At 38.8% G+C, this 12,473-nt stretch overlaps 1 protein-coding gene across 2 annotated transcripts in view; it reads left to right on the top strand.

Moving 5' to 3' along the window:
- Positions 1-12,473, top strand: part of TOX (thymocyte selection associated high mobility group box) — a 297,279-nt gene that overhangs the window by 1,238 nt on the left and 283,568 nt on the right. The gene's annotated exons all lie outside the window — the stretch shown is intronic.

The following is a 12,473-nucleotide window of genomic DNA, read 5'->3' as shown; positions in this document are numbered from 1 at the left end:
GGCCGGGGCTACTGCTGAGCTCCGCTTGTCCCATAGATAGAATAGTTAGGGGGTGCGAAGGGAGGGTGCTTCTCCAACTCTCGGCCCCGGGAGGGAGGACGCTCGGGGACTGGCCTCCGAGAGCAGCCGCAGGGCCACGGCTGTTCTCGCCTCGGGCTTATTGGACGTGTGTACGCGGTCCCGCCTGGTGAACGTCGGCGGGGAGGAATGAGTTCTCTGAGACGCTGGGCGAGTGGTTTAGACGCCCAGCTCGCGCTCAACCTGCCTGATACTTTATCCGCTGCAAGCAATTCCTTGTCGGCCCCTCGGTGAATTCCACTGGATAAATCGTTGGGACTCCTAATATTTGCCTGGTGGCGAGGCATCATCAAACAGCTTTTTTTTTTTTTTTTTTTACGTGATACAGAGGTATTTAGCGCGCTGCATCCTCATCCCCCGGGGTCCCCACCACGCCACCCCCTCGCAGCTCAGTCTTGGTCAGTCGGGACACACACACACACACACACACACACACACACACACAACTGTGAGTTAAGTGAACCACAGATATCACTCCGGGCAGAAGCTCCTTGATGTTGTGTACAGTGTAAGGCTCAGTAAAAGGGATGTGCTGTATGCCTATGATGGATAGGCAAGTTTGAAACGAAGGAAATATAGACTTGTGCAAGGCAGGAAGGCTTTTTATCGCACAGGGAGCTCTTTAGCTCCGAACAGGTTGGAAAGCTCGGGTAACTTTGGCAAGAGAAGTTTGTGTGATGAAGTTTCATTATTTGTTAGTAGCATAGTTCTTTTATTTTAAAATCTGTTTTGCCTTTATAAGCAAGTATTTTGTGTGTGTAACATTCTGTTTTGCTCATAGCACTAATACTAACAAAAATAATAAAGTAGCAGACCTATCATGGATAGTAAACACATCTTCCAGAGTAGTAACCAGTACCAAAAAGTCAGAACCATTTTGGCAGTGAAACTGGACAAATCTTATTAGATTTATCGGTGATTTTAGGCTCCAAAACGAAGGTAATGACTTGGATACACATTTCACTTGTCATTCTTGTGATAGTAGGGTCAGATTTAATTTAAAAGTTAAATGCTTTGGAAAATCAAGAATTACTTCAATATATTAAATCATTTTCCAATTAAGTGCTTTAAATAATTTTCGTAGGTTGTGCTGTGAATTGAATAAATTAATTTAGAAAGTCTTCAGAATTTCTTTACTAGCTCATTGAAGTTCCTTTTAAGTCCCCCCGTGTATGAGGAGCAAACTGTTCTTTTTAAATGCAAATTAGCCACCCTTTCTATAGACTAGTTGCAAGTCTTCTATTTAACTTATCCAGGGAATAATGGATTTTTAAAGATGCAAAGTCATGATATACTTCCAATAGTAGGAAGGGACTTCATGGAAATGCTTCTCGAAGAACGCCTTCCCCTGCCTTTCTCTGTATAGCAGTCTATCAAATATATTTGTCACTGATCCCCCGATTATATTAAATATACTGAGTAGGTTTGGTAGGCCCCAGAAAACCCAGACACTAGTTTTTTCTACTCCGTCATGATCACCACTGGTACACAATTTCTATCCAGCTTCACTATTTTAGTTGCTTAGAATGTAGTCAACTAGCATTCATTTTTGCAATGACTCAAGTGGATTTGCAGGGATATGGAAGATAGGCAGAAGTTTGGAAGAGGTGAAATAAGAAATCTGCATCTACATTTAGTAAAAACAAGTTGGATCAGACTTCCCTAAAAGAGCCAAGACAGCAAAGTAAACCTTGCGTCTTTCAGAGGTGTAATGAATATGTGGTTTATTACAAGAAACAGTCACTTTGTCAGGTTATTTGTTTTTAATAGGTTGATAAGATCATAAATTAATAATTATCTTTATTTTAAATCTGTCAACACTTTTGTAGTTCAAGTTGGTGTGCTAAATCCCAGTGGAACCAGTATCTTTATGTGCTTCAGAATCATGCAGTTGTACCTATAGTTTTCCCAATGATCTTTTTTTCAATGTTAGAAGAGACCCTAATCCACAAAATGAATATCCTCTTCCCGAAGCTTTTCTAAACTAAAAGGAGGTTGTGTTACCCTGCTGACACTTTCCCGCTGCTGCTCTATAGATTGCCAAAACGCTACTTACATTTTTCAGTCAATAAACTCCAGAGGAGGAATTTTTTTGGAAACAGTTTAATCTACTATTGCTCTATTGTAAGAGCACATTACGTTATGAGCACATCACTATGCAAACTGGCCTCCATTTTCACATAGCCCATTGCGGGAGAAAAGTGAGAACAATGCGGATGATGTTGGTTATGGCAACGGTGCGAGGCATCTCTTATACAAACAGGAGAACGGATGGCATGTTGCTGTATATAGGTCAGCCTTTGAAAGAGCAGCGTAGCTCTTAGACCGGACAGAAACATGCAGGCTGAAAGTAACAGTGTTCACCTCTTGGAACTTAAAGCATGGCTACTGTTGCAGACATTGGGAGATGGTACCATAGTCAGTTTCATCTAATTAAGACTATTTTAAGTAACATTGTATCCCTTAATTGAAATTGCGTTAAAGGAGCTCACAACTGGAGTGCAGTAGTAAGATATAGTCCTATTTTTTGTTCTAGTTGAAGGTGTCAGAGCATCAGTTTAAATCTATACCTACGGAGTAATAACAGTTCCTTTCAGTTTCTTAGTGCAGTGTCATTTGTAAAGATTGTTTTCACTGATTTTATGCTAAATTGGGACAAAGAAGTGGCACTTTTTCATTTTTACAGTGATGTGATGTGTTCAGTTCTTGCTCAGTATCTGCCCACATAAGGAGCAGTAATACAATGATGTTATGACATGGCTAATCACAGGGATGCTGACCTCTGCCAGCAGTGGGTGAGGAAATAATGGTCTTCACTGTTCTCAGTGGTTGCTTTTGTGGAATCAGGTCCTGAATCTTTCTTTGCTTGGTTTAGACACAGGGAAGTCCAAGACACAGACCCATGCTTAATACTAGTTATACACAGAGTAAAGAATAATGGCCATTTGGGATGTTGGGCTTTTGTCATTGAAATGAGGAAGGACAGTGTATAATCTTTTCATATAAACATAGGAAGAAGGACCTATTTGTGATGAACTCAGCATTGAAATGTCAGGGCTAACATTAAACACTCAATAACTTTTGAGAAAAACAAGATTCATTATTGTCTCTACTAAATCTCCTTTGAGCTTATTTTCGTATTTAGTTAGAGCATTATGTCTTGTACTTTAATGTGACAAAACTCATCACATCTAAAATACAGGATGTGCAAGCACACATTAAGGTGGAGTCATTATTCCTGCTTTAATAAATGTAAGAAAAAAGAGGAGGATGGGAGAAGGAGGAAGAGGAGGAGGAAGGGGAGGGTTATAAGCAATTTAGAGCATCATGCTTGATTAGTTCTCTTATCCACCTCCATAACTTCTAGGACTTTAGTAAATTCATAGTTGATACTTGGGACATCATTAGTGTGATTAAAATTCCCCTGAGAGTTTTATTGGCTGGATCTTTCTTAAGTTTTGAAGTCCTTAAAATGTGCTTTAAATAAAATTTCTATAGGTAAGAAAGAGCATAAAACAAGCAATCATATGGTTTTGGCCACTAAATCAGATATCATACAAAACCCTCAAATGTAGCTATCTTGACTTTGTGGGATATTTCACTGTCACAAATTCCAATTTTAAATGTCTATGAGAAAATTGTAGTTATGGGTTTTGGAGAGCTCAAATGCTATTTTTAACACAGCTTATGTGGTTTAGTATGCTCACAGTTTATCATATATATTTAAAGTTACTGAATAATGATATTAAGGAGTGTTTTAATATTTTGCTTAGTTAGGAAAACTAAACTGATATTTAAATACTATCTTAAATATGCTGCTTATTGTAGATCTTTTTTAAATGATGTGATTGTAGGGGATGTAAGAACAGGAAAGAAATAAGGCACTTGAACCTGGAAGAAAAAGGGAAAGTTCCAGGTTTAACAGTGGCTTTCTTGGGACCCAAACTGGGTCTCAAATACTGGTTTCGTTATGTGGAACTATTTTTGTGGCCATACCTTTTTGTGATGGGCTCAATTCAAGAGAGGGATAACAGTAGAGAAGTGGAGGAAAATCTTATTTAGCTACAAAGGATGATTTATTCTAGTGTTTTCCAACATTTTGCTAGGATACTAGAAAGTTGAAAAGACCCTGGAGATATTTCTCAACTGCTGGTGATCCTTCCTGTCCTGATTCGAAGCCTGCCCTCAGCAGCAGGTCTATCTGTATGCCTCCTGCCTCTCTCCCCTCCCGCCTCCCCCCTTCCCAAACACCTCCAATCCAGGAAGAGCCTGGCATCCTGGCTTCTCTCCGCCCCAATCTTAAATTGAATCTGGGAGGTCTGTACCTTCTAATGTGAACTCCCCTCCCTCTCCTCAGGAATGTGACTCAGCATTGTGGTTATCTTGGAGAGCATGCTCCCTTTCCTGCTTGTCATCACTGTTACCATCATCATGTTGACATATCCATTCTTCCTCCAGTACCTGACCTTATTTTCTGGTTAAGGAAATCGGAATCTGCCAGTCTTCGGGTTCATATCCACTTTTTAAAATCCCAAATTAGGTTCTTCTCTTTTTCTCCATTTCCCCGTCTGAGTGAATGACATAAGGTTGTGCAATGATAGACCAAGAAACCATAGATAGGATGCTATGAGGGGAAATAACTATGGTGGCCATTTCTAAGCTCTTACTAGTTTCCTCCTTCCCCCCACATTTTAAGCACAGTGTATTTAGAGCTTGGAAACAGCTCCTGGAACATCCCTTTCAGTGGTAAATCTTTATTTAGGTTGTAAAATAGTATGAAAGTGGGACTGTGGTCTCCCGATCTTTAGTTGGCCAAGTTAGGTGAGTTATGCTTACAGAAAGTAAATGGGTTAACAGACTTAAGTGTTCTCATCAGAATGTGCATGGAGAACAAAAATGGGAAGAGTAGGACACACAGAACTTATTTAACTAATCAATTTAGATAACTTATCTTACATTTTAGCTCTCTGAACGTGAATCTCCAGGTTCCTGGGAAGTCTTAACGCAGAATATTTATCTTGTATCTCAATAAAAATGAAATGTAATGATCATGACTTGATCGAATGCTGTTAACAATTACATTTTAAAAATATTATCAATTGTTTAAGATAAAACTTACATTGTAGGGGCGCCTAGGTGGCTCAGTCATTAGGCATCTGCCTTTGGCTCAGGTCATGATCCCAGGGTGCTGGGATCAAGCCCCGCATCAGGCTCCCTGCTCAGCGGGAAGTCTGCTTCTCCCTCTGCCTCTCCCTCTCCTCCTGCTTGTATTCCCTCTCTCGCTGTGTCTCCCTCTGTCAAATAAACAAATAAAATCTTTTTTAAAAAAAAGATAAAACTTACATTGTATACAACCAAATCCAAGAATCTAAAATGTACACCTTAGGAGAAAACAAGACTGGAGTGAACCATAGTTAATAAATACTGTGGCCCCAACTATAGTTCTTGCCTGCAAGAAGCTTCCGTGTGAAGCATCTAAAGACTTGAATGCCACCTTGTTTGTTTAAATTGAATTTAAGCAAAATTCAAATATGGGAATATTTACTTTTACCAATGCTAGAGATACTTTCTCGCCTTTCCTTTACTTCCATTTTGGTGTTATTGATATATTTTTCAATTGATCTTTGCACTTCTCAGAGTCAGATAGCCTGTGGTCTCCAGTGGTTGATGGGACCCGCAGTCGGTACTGAATCGTGTTAAATGGACTGTCCATTTGGAAGCTGGAGCGCCAAGACGATACAGCTTACATCTGTCCTAATGAATTTGAGAATTTTTTGTTTTAAACCATGCATGCCAAGTTTCATCCCAAAGAGCAATTTCTCATTAAAAACAGTTGAGTTATAAACTGCTTAGAAATGTGGTTTATAATGGAAGTGCCAACAGACTGTTAATTATAGCTGTTCTTCCATAATACTTTGAGACATGGAATTCACATTAACCTGAATGAGCTTTTCCTGGTTACAACATGTTTCTCCCTATAGCATTCATTTTGAAAATGGGAACATTATATTGCTCTGTGCTTGGATGTTGATGGTGCAGCAGAAAAGACCAGAAGGAAGATAATGCCAGAAAGAAATCCCCTGCTCTTTCATGACAGGAGGTACCAATATTTTTCCAGACCTCTGTAGTTTGGTCTATGGCAAGTTTGCCTTACTTGATGAATAATTTTAAAGCTAACTTTTAAGCGCTATCTTCAGATTTCCATTTTACTCATGAAAAATCATCATTTATACATATTTATAATACCAAAGGTCACGCACCAATGTTACTATTAATGCTTTTCGTTTGTCCATTTTTCACTTTGGAGTTTTAAATGCTTCTGCTTTAGCCAAGTATTTATTGGTTTTCATTCCTGACTTATGTGCTTTTATGAAGCTATCTTGAAAGGACTCCTAATTAAACTAAGGCCATGGTTGGTTGATAAGCAGCTTTGCTAGTGGCCAAGAAAATATAAAGTATTTTGAGTTACTCTGAAGACCTACAAGTTATATGTGTCTGATCCACACCAGTGACGATGGCAGCTTCTACATAGAATAGCTTTCCACTGATGTCTTGGAGCATCTATCTGGGGGTTACCTAGTCAGAGATATTGGGGTGTGTGTGTGTATGTGTGTGTGTGTGTGTGTGTTTGGGTGAGTGGTGTTTTCATGTGTTCCTCATGTCCTGGATATATTTCTGGCCATACATGCGTGAGAATTTATCATAAATGGCAGAATCTATCAATGTGTACAACAACAACAAGGGAAATCATACTGGCTTGTAGGAATGCTTCATTACCATTCCATTTTAAGAAACGTAGCCATATTTCACAGGAGAAGATGCTTTCCAATGCTAGGGCTTTAATTGGGCACATTAAGATAAGATTAAAGAACTAGACCTTTCTGCGGAAAACCATAGGCCTCTCTGAAGAAAAGACTCCTTTTTGTTCAAGATTTGAGATAAAATCTGAGGGCCCTTAAACCTATGTTGACTTACTCCCTAGGCAAAATAAATATAACCATGGAAAGGATATGATCCCTCCCCCTCTGTTTTCCACTCTCTTTAGAAGCCTGACTTCGTTGCGTCTGGTAAAAGTTCTGACACTAAAAACCTTTAATCCACCTGTGTCCCAGTCTGCCAAGTATTCACTAGAAAAAATATGTTTGTATCAAGGAAGTCTTATGAGAATTAAGGAGTCAACAGAGACAGGTTATTTTGAAATCCTGTGGTGAAAGACGTTCAAAAACTCATCAAAAATATCGTCATCATAATAATGTTAGACCTTAGAAAAATACTGTGCTCTGGGCCCACTCCTTGTATTTCGGAGTTGTTGCCTATTTAGCCCCATGGGGAGGTAAGCTAAAAGTTGAGTACAACTGCTGCAGAGGGAATGCCCTCTTACAGCTCCTGACTTCAGGGAAGCGAGCCTGCCCCTCTGTACCTTCTTCTGATGGATGGGTCAGAGCTGCAAAAATACAGTGTGCAAGATTAATTACCGAATGGATCGACTGGGTCTAAAGATAGTCCAATTACACTGAAAGCATATCTGTGCACCACCTGATTTTTCTTTAGTCTTTTAACTCAATTAAATGGTTAATTTAAAAAAATGATGGGGTAAAGTGTAACGTTCATTGGCGTCTTCATACATTGTAAAAACCAGTTCTTCCTTTCTACGCCAACAGGCCTCAGCCCCAAATGCCAGCAACAATTGTATAAAGAGAAATGTTAATAATAAAGAGTCAGGATAACCTTTCAACAAAAAGTATATTTTATCATTTGGCAGATGCAGTCATGAACATTAATCATAGAAACCTGCAGATAGTAGAAGCTTAATATCAAAGCTAATGATTTATTTTATGTTAATGACTTTCTGCCAGGGCATAAAAGACTGTTCATAATGGACTCTCCGCGCTATGTTCAGTTACTAAGGCTAATGGGATAATCTTTTCTCTCCCAAAATTAAGCTTTTTGAAATAAATTATGCTGTTACTTTTCAAGGTAACTCTCAAAAATTTACTGCAAAACTAATCTTTTAAGAACTGCTTAAAGAAATAAAGAGGAAGAAAAATCCCAAAGCAGCTTTTCTAGTTCATGAACAGTTTTACTTAATTAGAGAGGGAAAGTTTGCATGTATCCTAATATCCATGAACTTGTAATGCCAAATAGTTGTAAAGTCAGCCTTCAGTGACTGACGACATCTGCCTTTTGAGAGTCAGCCCTTGTGGGTACGGCCCACAATTGAACACGTTTTCGTCGATTACCAGCCAATAATGAGGAGAACGGTAGTAAAACGTTGAGTTGTTCACTGGGAAGTTTTAAAAATCATGTTTACAATTAGTTATAACCAACATTGTATTTCAATAAGAGATAATTTGCCTACTAAAGTTCACATAATGTGCTAATCATGTCTAGTGGTTAATAAAGGCCTCCTACCTCACTCCCCTGATGGCTATAAAAGGCTATTATATTCATGGCAGTGGTTCAGGTACAGCTGCTGTGTGTTAATAATGCATCATTGTCCCACTAATCAACACACCAAAGGTCAGCACCCCTAAGCACCTAAACCACCTATTCTCTTTCCAAAATATTTATGAACACCTTAAAAGCATATCTGTTCATTTTCCTTCACCTCGAGTCCAGTAATTCCACTCCAGGCTACTTGTGTGATAAAGGTTTTGTAACCTGAGCTAGGTCACAGAGGAGATGAATATATATTCACACTAATTTTCTCCCATAAACATGTTTCCCATTTCCACAGCCAATGACTGAATTAGTGTAGGGTTGTTATAGTCATGAGCCCCTTTATAATGAAGTAGGTGTGCTCCCAAATGAGCATGTTTTCAGATTGTGGGTGTTATTTAAGGAGACATTTTGGAAGGAAAACAACTTTTCAATAACCAGAATCATTTGAAGTCTGCAGAGCCAGTCGGGAAGTGGGAAGGGATATTTATAATCGAAACAGACAGGAATCAGTGTTAGTTTATAAACCCGATACAGTAGTGAAGTATTATTTGCTTAATTGTTCTTTTGGCATAGGAAAGCAATAATAGTAAAAGCTTCTAAAAGCATATTTTCTGCACACAAAGAACACATTCACGTGGGATTTCCATTTTGCTAGAAAATCGTGCAAATCAATAAGCTAGCACTTATCTGCATTAAAATTAGGTAGACAACAATTTATAGGCACAGTGATAGTGTAGTTCTCTTGATACCCTTGGTTAGTGTTTAAGATAATCCTTGCTTTGTGTCCTCAGAGAGAAGCCAAAATGTTAAGTGAATAAGATCTCATTTTCCCATCTTGTATTATTGTCTCTGTTTTCTGTTACTCATTTTGATAACCTTGCATGTGTGTGTGTGTGTGTCTCCTTCCTTTATGATTTGAGAACCTTAAATGTTTTAAGAGAAGAAAAAGAAATGAAACTCAACTATGTTTCCATCAAGAGAAATGCAAAAGACGAACTAGGGGGAGGAGCCTCGTTTGTGCCGCACATAATGTACAATGGTACATTTGTCATGCTTTAAATATATAATGCCTACAATAAAATATGTACAGGCACAGTTGTGATCTATGAAGTCCCTGGCTCCAGTGCCATTGTTTGTAGTCTCTACGGTTGTCATACATTGTTCTTTGCACATCATACCCTTACAGCAGAATTTGACACAATTTCTAGCTTTCAGCCTGCACCATTTTCATTGCACAATATACATGAGTTTGACAGGGTGTGTTGAGGAAAACTCTGGCAAGCAATTGATATTTTGAAGTGGCAAGCGTTTCAGCAGCTGCCTGCTTGTGAAAAAGGAATGATAAGATATACTGTATTGTTAGTTTCAGGGAAAGCATTAAGGTTTAAGCTCTGTAAAAATGTACACATTATTCGTCAGTGGCGAAGCAAGTCTTTTATGTTTTTTAGAGCTTAGCTCGCCGGCTGATGTGAACTAGAATGACATTGGTCAGTAAATGAATAGGAGTACTTTGAATTTGAACTGCTGCCAATTTTGCACCAACAAAGGAACTGACAAAAGAAAGATTTTATGTGAAATGCAAAGCACACCCAATGTTTTGGGGGCGGGGAAAGGGAAGGGAAGAAGAGAGAGAGAGAGAGAGAGAGGGAGAGAGAGACAGGGAGAGAGAAACCCACACGGGAGAATATTCTTTCACACATACTCTGGAGGATACCAAATAGTTAAAACACATCCATTTTTCATGGCTCATCGGCTACGACCTAAGCTGTTTTATCTAATGTTCTTTAAAAACCTGTTGTAGACACATAGGCTTTCAGAATTTGTTCATATGGAATTTAGAGTGTTGTTCTAAATATCACACTGTGCCCTGGAGGCCTGTTGGCAGAGTATCAGAGTTGCCCACTGCTGGAGTCACCAACTCTCTCTCTGGTAGTGGGAAATTATAGTTTAATCAGTTATGGCACTTTTAGTGTGTGACGTTCATTAGCGAGGCAATTTGTCATGACTGCTAATGGTCAGAATGCATCTGCTCTCTCCGTTACAGAGCGCGATAAGGAAGAAGACAAATATTTCAAGATCTGATAGTATTAACTTGTTTCAAATTTGTAATCCAAGGTTAGTTGCTCAAAACAGACACAGCAGCAGATTAACAAGCATCCTCTATTCAATTTTACTGGGCCCTGTTTTTAGGGATTTATGACTTTAAGTCACACTAATGTGCTATTATGAAGGGCACAGTCTTTGATTAGATGTTCAACAGAAAGTAAGTTATGAGCAGAGTAACTTCTGGGTTCATCTGGAAAGAATTTATGTGCATAATATTTTCTATAGAGCTCCATAAATTGAAAGGTTTGATGCATGCAATATTTCTGATACGCTAAATATTCCTCTTATGATTAAAAAAAGTCACTTTCCCATTGGTTTATAAAGCAGTCAGTCACTTTTCAAGTGAGATTAGTTTCCCGATCTATTTGAAAAGTTGTACAATTCTAGTGAAAAATTTCAAGAGTGAATTAGAAACATCACGTTTCCCGCCCCCCCACCCCCACCCCAGTACACTGCTTTATAAGATCATTGTTCATTGTTCTACATGGGAAAAGTTAAGAAAGATTCCGCCAGTTGAAAAGGCTGGAATTTTTTTATGTATATCTCATGTTTTCTAGATATTACATCACATAGCATGCCAGACAAAATCTTTTTGACACATTTTCATTTTTAATGAAAGGCCCTAAAATTCAGAGCATAATGATTTCTTAGAAACTGAACCCAATCTTGGTAAAAAATTCGTTCTTGCTAGTAACAAAAGCTGTTACTGTTTAAGTTCCTGTTGAGCGGTTAGTTGGTACGCTTCGCTGAATGTTGTCAAAAAGGCTTTCCTCATGATTGACAACCCGGCAGGAATGTGAATGGAGATTTTAATTGCGTATCATGTGTGCATATCAGAGTGAGCGAATTCATGACTCTGCTTAGCTCCATATCTCTGCAGGTCAGCCATGCCAAAAAATGCTCTTTTATGTGCAATTTTTCCAAAAAGAGAAAGGTGTATGTGTACTGAAGTCATCCGTTATTCATTTCTGAAGTGAAACACTTGTGTTCCCTTAGCCTAGGAGTTTGAAAGTGGAACAGAAATCCATTTTGAGATGTCTTTCTTTTACTCTTTGCACTTACACTTGGATGATGTAAATTCTTTTGAGTTACAAGTTGGGAAAAGTCTGCCAGAACATATTTTTCTTATGGCACTTGTTATATGAAGTGTGTTTATCTTTCTTTTTTCCTTTTTTCCCTGAAGAGTACTTTGAAAAGAAAGAAAAAATGTAAGCCAGCGGAAAAAGTTACTGAGGTCAATTGCCTTTCTATATAACTTGCAATCTTTAGAAAAGGTCTGGGGGTGGGTGGAGAAGAAAGGATATATTTCTGAGAGGGGGAAAGAGTCATAAAATTGCATCTGAATTTTGGTTAAAAATAGCAAGAATGTTGTGCTTATGGTAAAACGACATTAATAAATATATGAATGTTCATTTCTTAGAAAAAAATCCTTTGGGCGCCTGGGTGGCTCAAACGGTTGGGCGTCTGCCTTTGGCTCGGGTCATGGTCCCGGGGTCCTGGGATCGAGTCCCGCATCGGGCTCCCTGCTCCGCGGGGAGCCTGCTTCTCCCTCTGCTTCTCTCTCTCTGTCTCTCATGAATAAATAAATAAAATCTTAAAAAAAAATAATTAAAAAAAAAAAAAAGAACTCCTCTGCCGAAAATGTAAAGGTCAAAGTTTCATTTCTGCCGTCACTTCTTTGCCCAGATGTAGTGGTGGTGATGTACCATTTATCTTTATTGAGATGTCTCACCCCAACACACACGAGATTTTCAAAGTGGGGTAAAAACGTACTTTGTAAAGAGACTTTGGCTACACTGACTCCCGACCGCTCAAGAACTTCCTAATGTAAAAACGCGACAAACCCA

The sequence above is a fragment of the Leptonychotes weddellii genome, chromosome 4 (assembly GCF_054177405.1).
Source record: "Leptonychotes weddellii isolate Sample4059 chromosome 4, ASM5417740v2, whole genome shotgun sequence".
NCBI lineage: Eukaryota > Metazoa > Chordata > Mammalia > Carnivora > Phocidae > Leptonychotes > Leptonychotes weddellii.
Note: the sequence above shows the minus strand (reverse complement) of the source record. Positions and strands in the feature narration are given on the sequence as shown.